A 15,230-nucleotide genomic window follows, 5' to 3' on the forward strand; every position below is an offset into this window, starting at 1 on the left:
AATTTATGATGTGTTAATAAATGTTAGGTAAATGCAGGAGTGAGCCATGTCTCTGTGAAACAGAGAACTCAGCAGTCTCTTACTTCCCTCTGGGAGGTAAGTCTAGCGTTAAACTCATCCAGCTTGTTTTTGATTGCTTGGATGTTTGCCAGGCAATAAAGATTACCTCCAATGTGACAGAGGAGACAGGAGGAAAGGGAATTGGGATGTGGTGATGTCAGAGGAGGAAAGGGAGGGACTTGAAGGGTAAAAGGGGGAGGTTAAAAGTTGGTCACCAACTTAAAAAACAGCATTGCCATGATGATCAACAGCTACGAATGACGCAGTTGAAAAATAACATTTGTGCAAGTTTGAATTGACATAACCCACAGTGCAGGGTCAGCTCACCTGAATATTTTCCTGCTGGTCCTGGCGCATGGTTAATGGAAAATCGGAAATATTAGATGTTGGGAATTTTTTGTGTCACCAACCACTACCCATGAAGCACAACAATGGCAACAGTGCTTGCTATTTTGCAATTTGGGCAAGAAAAACGTTTCAAAGCGATTCAAAAACCAGACAAAAACTGGACCAAAGAATGAGCTACTAGGACAGGAAACCAAACACCTTGGTTAATGTGGGTTTTGAAGGATATCTTAAATAAGGGCTAATAGATTGAGGACTGGAAAGGATTAAGGGGGACTCCAGACATTAGGATTTAGATGACTGAGGGCATTGGCTGCTGATGGTGGAGTGATGAAAATCGATTATGATTTGGAGGATCACAGAATTCTCAGAGGGTTTTCGGGCTGAAAGGAGATACGCAGATAGATAAAGAGGGAGATGATGAATAAATAGCTTTGCTAATGAGGGCCTTACCCTCAGTTTTTTTAATTCATTCATGGGACGTGCCCATCCCTAATTGCTCTTGAGCGGGCATTTAGGAGTCAACCACATTGCTGTGGACCTGGAATCACATGTCGGCCAGACCAGGTAAGGACGGCAGATTTCCTTCCCTAAAGGACATTAGTGAACCAGATGGGTTTTTACGACAATCGGCAATGGTTTCATGGTCACCATTAGACTTTTAACTCCAGATAGTTATTGAATTCAAATTTCACCATTTACAGTGACGGGATTTGAACCTGGGTCCCTAGAGCATTACCCTGGCTCTCTATCTTACTAGTCCAGTGACAGTACCACTACGCCACTGTCTCCCCATTTGAAACATGAACTGGTGATTAGAATTCTGTTCAGGAGCCTCAGTTGCTTTATGCAGAGGCCGCTCATTGTGCCTTTCCCCAAAAACACACAGACGCCTAATATCACTGCAGGAATACTTGATCGCCCGAGCACCTGCCATTGTATCATTGGGCCAATTATATACCCGAAAGTGAAAAGTACATTGAATATTCAAAATAGCGCTTTGAAAATCATATCCTTTCAGTTGCTGAAATGGAGCAGTGGTTCTCTATATACGTAGGTCTCCCCAAACAGGCGTTACCTTATTTATCTCAATTATTATTTTCTGCGTCCCTCAGAAAGAAAATGCTTCCTTTCTTTGGGTAGTTACTGATTTCCCTCAGCAAGTGGAAGAATTGGATTGTTACTCCCCTAAGCCTCAGACGCAGCTTTCAGTGTTTGTAAACAGTTGCATAAAGTCCTCGGGAGGCCACTTGGTTTCTGTGCACTGACTCTGTATTGAAATTATTTTCTTATTTCACATTTTGAGGGCTGAGGATGAATGTTATCAACAAGACGTAGCCCAAGGCCCTACATTAATGCAAGTGCCATTTCAATATACTTGAAATATAATTGTGTGAATCTTGCAAAGGTGGATGTGCCATTAGAATTGATTCTTCCAATCTGAACCGTTTGAATAGATCAATTCCACATCAAACTTAAAACTTGCTGAACCCCCAAGAAATCCAAACTGGGCTGAAGCTTCAGCAAATAACTTGCCAATTTTGATGTAATTTAGTTTTAATAATGGCACAAATATTCTGTTTTGATGTGTGTATGGAACAGGTTATGGATCGGGTGCAGCGAAAACTGCCATTTGTTTTTTTGTTTTACCAACTTGCCTCAAAGCCCACCTCACTAGTAGCAACTGTGGACTCATAAAGAATGTAATTGTCTGTGTCAGGAACGAGAGCAATATTAGGCCTGTGTAAAGGATCAGAAGTGGTTTGTTCGTGTACATGGAGATGTTGGTCTTGAAAAATGTGGTAGAGTCTGAAGCTGTAAAAGTATTGTTTTTATTTGTTCATGGGGGGTGGGCAGCGCTGGCTAGGCCAGCATTTGTTGCCCATCCTTAATTGCCCTGAGATGCTGGTGAACCATCTTTTTGAACTGTTGCAGTCCATGTGGTGTAGGTACATCCACAGCTAAGGAGGGAGTTCCAGGATTTTGACCCAGGCTTGGAGGTGAGCTTCCGGTTTGCGATGCTCCCGTGTATCTGCTGCCCTTGTCCTTCTAGGCAGTATAGATTGGCTGTTTGGAAGATGCTACAGTGCATCTTGTAGATGGTGCAAACTGCTGCCACTGTGCATCGGAGGTGGAGGGAGTGAATGTTGAAGGTGGTGTACAGGCTGTGCTGTCTCAGGTGGTGTTGAAATTCATGAGTGTTGATTGGGCTCGTCTAATAAATGGAGATTATTCCATCAAACAGCTGATCTGTGCCTTGTAGACAGCTGACAGGATTTAGGGAGTCAGGAGATGAGTTGCTGTCCACAAGTTTCCCATCCTCTGACCTGTTCTTGTAGTCATAGTATTTTTATGGCAGCGCCAGCGCAGTTTCTGGTCAATACCAATCCCCAAAATGTTGATAGAGGGCTGAACACCACTGTATCTCAAGGGATGATAATTGATTCCCTTGTTGGAGATGGTCATTGCCTGGCAGCTATGTGAAATGAATATTATTTGTTACTTATCTGAATGTTGCCCAGTTCAGATGGATACAGATTGCTTCAGTATCTGAAGAGTTGCAAATGGGTCTGAATATTGTACAATCTTCAGCGAACATCCTCACTTCGAACCTTATGATGGAGGAAAGCATTAATGAAGCAGTTGAAGATGGTTGGGCCTGGAGCACTAAACTGAGCAACTCCTCCCGTGATGTCCCGGCACTGAAAGACTGACCTCCAACAACTACAACCAGTGGAGAATTTTACCCCAATTCACATTGACTTCAATTTTGCTAGAGTTCCTTGACGCAAAACACTCAGTTAAATGCATTCTGGAATGCACACATCTCATTAAGAATTGGCTGAAACCTAAAGACTGCCTATTTCAATGTTTCATACCAGACAAAAGGGATGATCAAAACTCAGTGGCCACCATACACTTTTGATTGTATTATAATGGCCTCCCCCATCCAAATTAAACTTGGTTTGCCTCAGATGTGCTAGCCCAGCAGTCATTTGATTGAAACTGGTTTCAGGAACTGTATCCTTATTGCCCCAGGACTCAACTGATTCATCAGCCATCTGCCTGTCTATAAACCAGACTCTGAAACTAGCTCTCAAATGATCAAGCAGCTAAAGTAAAACCTGTTCCAGTTTCAATGTTCTCCTGAGAGCCAAACTCCCAGATATTTGACTACAAGAAAGCTTGCTACCTGCTGTTAACCCTTTGCTTTACTATAACCTCATTTCAACTTTAACTCATTGAATTAGTTCAAGAAGCCTGCCATGTGGGAGACTGCAAATCATAAATCAGAGATTGAATGAACTGTAATCTGTAAAAATGTGTTGCCTTTATTTGCATCCAATATATGTGTGTATATGTATGTGTGAGACCGAGTAAGGAACATTACATTAATCCAGGATAAGTGTGTGAGGATAAATAATTTTCTTTATTTCGAACTCATGATAGCTTGCTGCTGAATTAATTAGTGAAATCTGTACTCCAAGGGTAAGAAAAGATACACCTCTTTCCATGGAAAACATACTGACATTTGTTATGGGCCAGGTTTTAGAGAACCCCAAAGTGTATCATGGAGTTCACCTGACCCACAACCTTTAATAGATTGTGGTATGGGGAGCGCACAGCCCACTCTACAGGTGTGGTACAGCAGAAATGGAAAAGTATTTTTTAAAGCAAAATAATGTTTATTCTATGAACTCAAGTTAACCTTTTTAAAACACACAATCAACATCTCAGCAACCATTAATTAAAATACAACCCCCAAAGAATACAACACTAAGTAATGCTTAATAACTTCCCAAACAACATCCAGAAGACAAAAGAAACACCTTTTAACAGAAGCACATTAGGTTTACATTCACTACTGAGAACATTTATAATTCTGAATTCACCAAATGATCAAGATATCGTCTTTTGATGGCAGAGCGAACTGCAGTACACCTGCTTGGTCTGGCTTCAGCTCCAACAGGATAGGGGCTTGGCGCCACGCCAACCCGTGCCGAAAGTCCTCCGCTGGCCAGCGCAAGTCAGCGCATGCGCGGGAGCGCCAGCGCGTGCTGGCGTCATCCCCGCTCATGCGCAGAGGGATTCGCTTCCGCACCGGAAATGGTGGAAGACCACAGCCTCTAGTGCAGAACAATGGAGTGCCCCTACGCACAGGCCCGCCCATGGATTGGTGGGCCCTGACCACGGGCCAGGCCACCATGGGGGCACCTCCCGGGGCAAGATCCCCCCCGCGACCCCCCAGGAACCCCGGAGCCCGCCCGCGCCACCAGGTCCCGCCGGTAAGGGAGCTACTCTAATTTACACCGGCGGGACCGGCTACAAACGGGCGGGACTTTGGCCCATTGCGGGCTGGAGAATTCGGGCGGCCCCGGCGCCCATTGAGTCGCGACGGTCCCCGAGGCGGGGAGGTGCGACTCACGCCGGGCCGGTTTTTGGGGGGCGGGAGAATTGGGAGGACAGCGGGGGCAGGATTCACGCCAACCCCAGGCGATTCTCCCACCCGGCGGGGGGTCGGAGAATCCCGCCCAATTATTCCTATGGTGGGGGAAGAGCATAACTAGAGACACAATTATAAGATCATCACTCGGAAATCCAGTAAGTATTTTATCATTTGCTATTTTGTTCAAAGCAACTTGACTCGTCTTGTTTCCTTGCCTTGTTTAAGCCTGGTGATTTTTGGGGTGTGGTTTTAAATCCCACTCCTGAGATTGCTCTTTCGGGCAGCACGGTAGCACAGTGGGTAACACAGTTGCTTCACAGCTCCAGGGTCCCTGATTCGATTCCCGTCTTGGATCACTGTCTGTGCGGAGTCTGCACGTTTTCCCCGTGTCTGCATGGGTTTCCTCCGGGTGCTCTGGTTTCCTCCCACAGTCCAAAGATGTGCAGGTTAGGTGGATTGGCCATGATAAATTGCCCTCAGTGTCCAAAATAGGTTGGGTGGGGTTACTGGGTTATAGGGATTGGGTGGAGGTGTGGTCTTAAGTGGGGTGCTCTCCAAGGGCCGGTGCAGACTCGATGGGCCGAATGGCCTCCTTTTGCACTGTAAATTCTATAATTTATGTGAATGGGTCCAGGGTTCTGGTGATTATAGAAACATAGAAGATAGGAGCAGGAGGAGGCCATTCAGCCCTTCAAGCCTGTTCCTCCATTCATTGTGATCATGGCTGATCATCCAACTCAATAGCCTAATCCCGCTTTCCCCCATATCCTTTGATCCCCTTCGCCCTAATTGCTATATCTAACTGCTTCTTGAAAACACACAATGTTTTGGCCTCAACTACTTTCTGTGGTAACAAGTTCCACAGGCCGACCACTCTCTGGGTGAAGAAGTTCCTCCTCATCTCTGTCCTAAATGATCTACCCCATATCCTCAGACTGTGGCCCCTGGTTCTGGACACGCCCATCATCAGGAACTTCCTTCCTGCATTTACCCTGTGTAGTCCTGCTAGAAGTTTCTCGGTTTCTATGAGATCCCCCTCATTCTTCTGAACTCCAGTGAATACAATCCTAACTGATTCAATGTGTCCTTATACGTCAGTCCCGCGATCCCAGGAATCTGGTAATATCCGCTGCACTCCCTCTCGAGCAAGAACATCCTTCCTCAGATAAGGAGACCAAAACTGCACACAATATTCCAGGTGTGGCCTCACCAAGACTCTGTACAATTTCAGCAAGCCATCCCTGCTCCTGTACTAGAATCCTCTCGCTATGAAGGCCAACATACCATCTGCCTTCTTTACCGCCCGCTGCACCTGCATGATTACCTTCAGTGGCTGGTGTACGAGGACACCCAGGTCTCGGTGCACATTCCCCTCTCCTAATTTATGACCATTCAGATAATAGTCTGCCTTCTCGATTTTGCAACCTCACATTTATCCAAATTATACTGCATCTGTACTGTACCAGCAAGCCAGAGGTTGTACATTCAATTCCCACCACAGTGGATTGTGGAGCTGAGTTCAGTGGGATAGATTTTCAACTTATTGCATTTGTGCAAAACAGATGTCATGATTTTAACAGCGCAAATCATCATAGAAACAGATCAACATAGAAATCTATAGTTTTTCTGCAATTGAAATCAAGGGAATTGAACATTGAGAAGTTTCTTTCAGAGGAGGGGGCTGATCCATGACATTAGTTTTGCTCCCCTTTATAAACTCTACTCCAATAAATCTGCAAATTTGGGGACAGAATTAGAAAAGTAACCCAAAGATGCCAATTTCTCCTGACATGAAATTACGGTTTCTTTCCTGTGACCCCAGTACAAAGAACAAAGAACAAAGAAATGTACAGCACAGGAACAGGCCCTTCGGCCCTCCAAGCCCGTGCCGACCATACTGCCCGACTAAACTACAATCTTCTACACTTCCTGGGTCCGTATCCTTCTATTCCCATCCTATTCATATATTTGTCAAGATGCCCCTTAAATGTCCCTATCGTCCCTGCCTCCACTACCTCCTCCGGTAGTGAGTTCCAGGCACCCACTACCCTCTGCGTAAAAAACTTGCCTCGTACATCTACTCTAAACTTTGCCCCTCTCACCTTAAACCTATGCCCCCTAGTAATTAACCCCTCTACCCTGGGGAAAAGCCTCTGACTATCCACTCTGTCTATGCCCCTCATAATTTTGTATACCTCTATCAGGTCGCCCCTCAACCTCCTTCGTTCCAGTGAGAACAAACCGAGTTTATTCAATCGCTCCTCATAGCTTATGCCCTCCATACCAGGCAACATTCTGGTAAATCTCTTCTGCACCCTCTCTAAAGCCTCCACATCCTTCTGGTAGTGTGGCGACCAGAATTGCACACTATACTCCAAGTGTGGCCTAACTAAGGTTCTATACAGCTGCAACATGACTTGCCAATTCTTATACTCAATGCCCCGGCCAATGAAGGCAAGCATGCCGTATGCCTTCTTGACTACCTTCTCCACCTGTGTAGCCCCTTTCAGTGATCTGTGGACCTGTACTCCTAGATCTCTTTGACTTTCAATACTCTTGAGGGTTCTACCATTCACTGTATATTCCCTACCTGCATTAGCCCTTCCAAAATGCATTACCTCACATTTGTCCAGGTTAAACTCCATCTGCCATCTCTCTGCCCAAGTCTCCAGACAATCTAAATCCTGCTGTATCCTCAGACAGTCCTCATCGCTATCCGCAATTCCACCAACCTTTGTGTCGTCTGCAAACTTACTAATCAGACCAGTTACATTTTCCTCCAAATCATTTATATATACTACAAAGAGCAAAGGTCCCAGCACTGATCCCTGTGGAACACCACTGGTCACAGCCCTCCAATTAGAAAAGCATCCCTCCATTGCTACCCTGTAGTGACCCTTGACCTCTCCCAACTCCCTGTAAAAGTATGACCTTTTCCATTCCCTGTTTGAGCCATTCTTCTGCTTTCTGTGCTCGAGCGGAACATTTTTGAAACTGTCCAATCTCGTTTCACTGAGTTGAGATGATCCAAGTTGAATTCATTAAGAATTATTTCACTCAGTAGAGCCAAGGGGCTCTTAGCTCGTTTAAACTCTGGGGCAGGCTTAAAAAAAAACAGGCCAGTAATTTTGATAATATAATTTGCATTGATGTTGCAACTTAGAAAAGAAAAGTAACACATGCTCGTGGCCACTAGAGGGAGATATAGAGAGATTTTCTGGGCATGCTTATTTACATGCCCTTGATGAAAGCATTGCAAGTAGTACAACTGGCATGAATTTTCTGTGCAAATTTTCAACTGTTGAGCCTGCGCTTCTCAAGTGCTAAATGAAGGTGTCAGATGACACTTTTTTTAACCTATCAGCCATTGACTGAAAGAATCCTCTGAGTGCACATTCATTGAGCAAAATCCCTTTGCCTCGAGGCAAGAGTTCTGTGGCTGCTTTAATGCAATGTGGTGGACATTGACAGTATCACGTAGCTTGGGAAAGCCAACACTCATGTAGAATTGGTTGGTCCTTTCTCTCTATTGCTGGTCTGTGAAGTCAGAGCTAATTATGTGAACTGGCATATGAATGCCCCGAGTGCTCCCACATTGCAGAGTTCCTATATTGTACCTGATAGGAGCTTAAGACGTAAAAGTTGAGAGCTGTAGTCGCTTCATTGTCACAGAGAGCACTGTTGACATGAGTATGATATGAGATCTTCCTGCAGCAGGTCATTGAGATGCCCACTTGCAATTTTTAAGAAGCAAACCCAACTGTAGCAGAAATCCCAAGAGAAAACCTAATAGAGGCAGAGAAATTCTCTTGCAAAAGTGGTCTAATATCCGATGTGCTGCATTCTGCTGGAAAACTGCCTGCTTGTTTCCAACCGCCACTGGTCTCTCTTCCTGAAATAACAAAGATGTGGAGATGCCGGCGTTGGACTGGGGTGAGCACAGTGCGAAGTCTTACAACACCAGGTTAAAGTCCAACAGGTTTGTTTCGATGTCACTAGCTTTCGGAGCGCTGCTCCTTCCTCAGGTGAATGAAGAGGTCTGTTCCAGAAACACATATATAGACAAATTCAAAGATGCCAAACAATGCTCGGAATGCGAGCATTAGCAGGTGATTAAATCCTTACAGATCCAGAGATGGGGTAACCCCAGGTTAAAGAGGTGTGAATTGTATCAAGCCAGGACAGTTGGTAGGATTTCGCAGGCCAGATGGTGGGGGATGAATGTAATGCGACATGAATCCCAGGTCCCGGTTGAGGCCGCACTCATGTGTGCGGAACTTGGCTATAAGTTTCTGCTCGGCGATTCTGCGTTGTCGCGGGTCCTGAAGGCCGCCTTGGAGAACGCTTACCCGGAGATCAGAGGCTGAATGCCCTTGACTGCTGAAGTGTTCCCCGACTGGAAGGGAACATCCCTGCCTGGTGATTGTTGCGCGATGTCCGTTCATTCGTTGTCGCAGCGTCTACATGGTCTCGCCAATGTACCACGCTTCGGGACATCCTTTCCTGCAGCGTATGAGGTAGACAACGTTGGCCGAGTCGCACGAGTATGTACCGCGTACCTGGTGGGTGGTGTTCTCACGTGTAATAGTGGTATCCATGTCGATGATCTGGCACGTCTTGCAGAGATTGCCATGACAGGGTTGTGTGGTGTCGTGGTCACTGTTCTGAAGACTGGGTAGTTTGCTGCAAACAATGGTTCGTTTGAGGTTGCGTGCTTGTTTGAAGGCAAGTAGTGGGGGTGTGGGGATGACCTTGGCAAGATTTTCATCGTCATCAATGACGTGTTGAAGGCTGTGAAGAAGATGACGTAGTTTCTCCGCTCCGGGGAAGTACTGGACGACGAAGGGTATTCTGTAGGTTGTGTCCCATGTTTGTCTTCTGGGGAGGTCGGTCCGGTTTTTCGCTGTGGCGCGTTGGAACTGTCGATCGATGAGTCGAGTGCCATATCCCGTTCGTACGAGGGCATTTTTCAGCGTCTGTAGATGTCACCTTCGACAACAAGTTCTTCAACCAGACGCACGGAACAGCCATGGGGACCAAATTCGCACTCCAATATGCCAACATCTTCATGCACAAGTTTGAACAGGACCTAGTCACTGCACAGGACCTTCAGCCGACGTTATACACCAGATACATCGATGACATTTTTTTCCTTTGGACCCACGGCGAAGAATCACTGAAACGACTACACAATGACATTAATAAGTTCCATCCAACCATCAGACTCACCATGGACTACTCTCCAAAATCAGTTGCATTCTTGGACACACTCGTCTCCATCAAGGACGGTCACCTCAGCACTTCGCTTTACCGCAAACCCACGGATAACCTCATGATGCTCCACTTCTCCAGCTTCCACCCTAAACACATTAAAGAAGCCATCCCCTATGGACAAGCGCTCCGTATACACAGGATCTGCTCAGACGAGGAGGAGCGTAACAGACATCTACAGGCGTTGAAAGATGCCCTCGTACGAACGGGATATGGCGCTCGACTCATCGATCGACAGTTCCAACGCGCCACAGCAAAAAACCGGACCGACCTCCTCAGAAGACAAACATGGGACACAACCGACAGAATACCCTTCGTCGTCCAGTACTTCCCCGGAGCGGAGAAACTACGTCATCTTCTTCACAGCCTTCAACACGTCATTGATGACGATGAACATCTTGCCAAGGTCATCCCCACACCCCCACTACTTGCCTTCAAACAACCGCGCAACCTCAAACGAACCATTGTTTGCAGCAAACTACCCAGTCTTCAGAACAGTGACCACGACACCACACAACCCTGTCATGGCAACTCTGCAAGACGTGCCAGATCATCGACATGGATACCACTATTACACGTGAGAACACCACCCACCAGGTACGCGGTACATACTCGTGCGACTCGGCCAACGTTGTCTACCTCGTACGCTGCAGGAAAGGATGTCCCGAAGCGTGGTACATTGGCGAGACCATGCAGACGCTGCGACAACAAATGAACGGACATCGCGCAACAATCACCAGGCAGGAATGTTCCCTTCCAGTCGGGGACACTTCAGCAGTCAAGGGCATTCAGCCACTGATCTCCGGGTAAGCGTTCTCCAAGGCGGCCTTCAGGACCCGCGACAACGCAGAATCGCAGAGCAGAAACTTATAGCCAAGTTCCGCACACATGAGTGCGGCCTCAACCGGGACCTGGGATTCATGTCGCATTACATTCATCCCCCACCATCTGGCCTGCGAAATCCTACCAACTGTCCTGGCTTGAGACAATTCACACCTCTTTAACCTGGGGTTACCCCATCTCTGGATCTGTAAGGATTTAATCACCTGCTAATGCTCGCATTCCTAGCATTGTTTGGCATCTTTGAATTTGTCAATATATGTGTTTCTGGAACAGACCTCTTCATTCACCTGAGGAAGGAACAGCGCTCCGAAAGCTAGTGACATCGAAACAAACCTGTTGGACTTTATCCTGGTGTTGTAAGACTTCGTACTGTGAAATAACAAAGGCATGAAGTGGAAGGTTGGGAGAAGGGGATACCTGCATTTCAGCTGACCACGCTGATGAGGAGCAGTTGGGAAATCTTCAGGTGGCCTGAACTAATAGCAGGCAGAAAGAATTAAGTTCAGGTCCTCGGGATGAGCAACAACAGCAAAACCCTTTCAACATCAAACCACTTTTTAAAGGGGGGATAAAAATAAAAGAAAATGGATTGAAAAATATTTACACAAAGTAGGAATGTGTAAGTAAAATTTGCAGGCTCCACTTCCGCATTGATTAGGTGCTATAGGCACTATACTGTTTCCCAGAAAGCTAGATGGGAATCAAGCACTTACCTGTGGCAGCTCTGCCTGGCAGCTGCACATGTCACAATATCTCACAACACCAGGTAATGAAGGAGCAGTACTCCAAAAAGTGTATGAGTTCAAATAAACCTGTTGTACTTTAAACTGGTGTTGTGAGGCTTTTTACTGTGCCCACCCCAGTCCAGTGCCGGCATCTCGACCATCATGTCAAAATGGGTAAGGGTTCATTATTTTAATTCATTCATGTGACAAGGCCAGCATTTATTGCCGATCCCTAATTGCTCTTGGGAAAGTGATCGTGAAACAGCTTCTTGGGTAACGCTGAATGCATTGCTCGACCATTGCAGAGAGCAGGTAAGAGTCAACCATATTTCTGTGGCTCTGAAGCCCCATATACACCAGAAATGGAATGATGGTAGACTAGCTTTCCAAAAGGAATTGAACCAGATGGATAGTCACTAAAATAAGGTAGCTTTATGTCCACTGTTATTCATATGGGCAGCATGGTGGCACTGTGGTTAGCACTGCTGCCTCACAGCGTCAGGGACCTGGGTTCAATTCCGACCTTGGGTGACTGGCTGTGTGGAGTTTGCACTTTCATTCCGTGTCTTTGTGGGTTTCCTCCGGGTGCTCCAATTTCCTCCCACAAACCAAAGATGTGCAGGTTAGGTGGATTGGCCATGCTTAAGTGCCCAAAGGTTAGGTGAGGTTACGGGGATGGGTGGGTGATTGGGCCTAAGTAGCGTGCTCTTTGGAGAGTTGGTGCTGACTTGATGGGCCAGATGGCCTCCTTCTGCACTGTAGGGATTCTATGCTATTAGCTTTTTACTCCAGATTCATTGAGTTGGCTGAATTTAAGTTCTGCAGCTGCTATGGTGGAATTTGAACTCATGTCTGGGATTCTCCGGCCCTGCGCAGGGTCGGAGAATCCCCGGGGGGAGATGCAAATCCTGCCCCGACACCGGCTTCCCTATTCTCCGGCGCCATTCTTCGGGCGTCGGCGGGATTCCCGTTGACAGTGGACCCCCCGGTGATTCTCCGGGCCCCGATGGGACGAGTGCCGACAGGTTTGGCTGAGTCCCGCCGACCTGGATTAATCACTTCCCACACGGCGGGACCTGGAAGGTAAGTGTGCGGGGGCCATCCTGGAGGGTAGGCGGGGGGGTTCCGACCCCGAGGGGGGACCCCATGGTGGCCTGGCCCGCGATGGGGGCCTACCGATCGGCGGGCAGGCTGGTTCCATGGGGGCCTACTTTACTCCATACCGGGTCCCTGTAGGGCTCCACCATATTTCATGGGGGCCGGCGCGGAGAAGGGAAACCCCGCACATGAGCGGAAATACGCCAGCCGTTCCGCCCATGCGCGAACTCACGCAGCGGGCCGTTCGGCGCCGGCTGGACCTGCGGGAACCACTCCAGCGGCAACCTAGCCCCCTAGATAGGGGAGAATTCCTCACTTTCGGGGGCCATTGATGCCGGAGTGGTTGGCGCTGGTTTTCACGCCGGTGTGGGGACATAGCCCCATTATTGGAGAATCCCGTCCCATGTCTCTGAATCAGTAATATAGACCACTGTATCTCCAGTATTACCATGTTGCTATTAGCAATTAAGGAATGAATCACAGGCAGGGCCTAATCAATTGATTAAACTCATGGGAAGGAACTTAAAGGAGTACAAGGGTGCACATCACTAAAACTGAATTGCTAAAAAACATTCTAAAGCCATTAATAAGAACACAAGAAATAGGAGCAGGAGTAGGATATGTGGCCCCTTGAACTTGCTCCATCATTCAATAAAATCAGAGTTGATCTGACTGTGGCGGGAAAGTGGAGTTGAGGATTATCACATCAGATCAGGCATGATCTCATTGAATGGCGGAGCAGATAAGATGGACCGAATGGCCCATTTCTGCTCTGATATATTTTATGGAAATCGGAGCATCCGGAGGAAACCAACGCAGACACGGGGAGAACGTGCAGACTCTGCACAGACAGTGACCCAAGCCGGGAATTGAACCCGGGTCCCTGGCGCTGTGAAACAACAATGCTAACCACTGTGCTACAGTGCTGCCCATGGCACCTTATTGAATGCCTTTTGGAAATCCAAATACATTACACCTACTACTACTCCTTTTTCCACCCTGCTTGTTACCTTCATTGTCATATTAATGCAAAGAAAAAATCCATCTTTCTGTTGTCAATAACACCAGCATTGTTCCAGTCTTTGTTGCAGTCAATATAGTTAATTAGTTGCGATTGGATGTAAGAAAAATCGAGAAGCATTGGCTGAATTGTGACATCAGCTCACGGTCAAAAATAGTTCCCTACCAACTCAGTTTTGTGTTTGTCATATCTTCAAAACCAAAACTGAATCTAGCTTTTCTCCCACCTGAATGCTGCTCCAAAATCCTTGGTTATGGCATTTGGTCACTTTTCTTCAACAAGCTTCCTCAACATTCATTTTCTATAGTTTCCAACTTTTTCTTTCCCAACATCTCTCAGGAAATGTAGCAGTTCTAATTAATCAGTATGCACATATTTTCTACACATTAGCATCTTCCCTTTTCAGGGTGTTTGGGACGCATCTAAAGTTATATCTTTATTATGCTTCATCGGTGTTCGTTAGTCAGTTGATGGTCACAAGTGACAGTGATAGATGGTGGAACCAAAATTCTCCATTTGCTAATGAGGTTCCTCTCTATACAGTACGTCATGCATTTTTATTCTTCTAGCTTTCTTAAGTGGAGGACAGAAGATAGTAAACAACTGTAAACTAGTTCACATCAATCTAAGCTACTACATTCGTACCACTCAAATCAATCCCTCAGGTTAGCACTGTTATCTCACTAAATAAACCATGTTTAACTTCAAGACTATAAATTAAAGAACTGTTGATGGCTGTCACAAAATATGCAGCTGGGTCAGTGATTTTAGAAAATTTCCAACATTTTCAGACTTCACTTTGTGGCAGATTTGAGAACATTTAATCCATTATGAATTGTATCTGCACTGACACTGCGGACTTAGTTCTCAGCCTCCCCGGCTCTCTGGAATTCCACTCCTAAAGTTCCTTACTTCCTCTGCGCATGTGTCAAATCCACAAGTGAACACGACTAACATTGTAACCATAGTGCTGCTCCACTGGGCCTTGGGTCAAGCTCTGTTGGCTCATGTTTGACTCCACATTGACTCTTGCCAACTTTTACAAATGCACCATAGAAAGCATCCTATCTGGCTGCATCACAGCCTGGTATGGCAACTGCTCGGCACAGAACAGTAAGAAACTACACAATAATAATTAAGAATAATCTTTAATGTCACAAGGAGGCTGACATTAACACTATAATGAAGTTACTGTGAAAAACCTTTTGTCGCCACATTCCGGCGCCTGTTCGGGTACACAGAGGGAGAATTCAGAATGTCCAATTCACCAAACAGCACGTCTTTCGGGACTTGTGGGAGGAAACCGGAGCACCCGGAGGAAACCCACGATTTCCATATATGGGCTGGTCAGATGTGCTGATCAGTGGCAAATGAAATTCAAATTGGATCAGTGTGAGATGATGCAAGGGAATACACGATG

General features: G+C 46.4%; 1 long non-coding RNA gene across 1 annotated transcript in view; it reads left to right on the top strand.

Moving 5' to 3' along the window:
* The first annotated feature begins 423 nt into the window (after positions 1-423).
* The window catches only part of LOC140386044 (uncharacterized), a 43,391-nt gene continuing 28,584 nt past the window's right edge, over positions 424-15,230 (top strand). Inside the window, exon 1 of the long non-coding RNA XR_011933557.1 lies at positions 424-972. This is a non-coding gene — a long non-coding RNA (uncharacterized lncRNA). The remainder of the gene's footprint in view (positions 973-15,230) is intronic.

The sequence above is a fragment of the Scyliorhinus torazame genome, chromosome 11, assembly GCF_047496885.1.
Source record: "Scyliorhinus torazame isolate Kashiwa2021f chromosome 11, sScyTor2.1, whole genome shotgun sequence".
Taxonomy (NCBI): domain Eukaryota; kingdom Metazoa; phylum Chordata; class Chondrichthyes; order Carcharhiniformes; family Scyliorhinidae; genus Scyliorhinus; species Scyliorhinus torazame.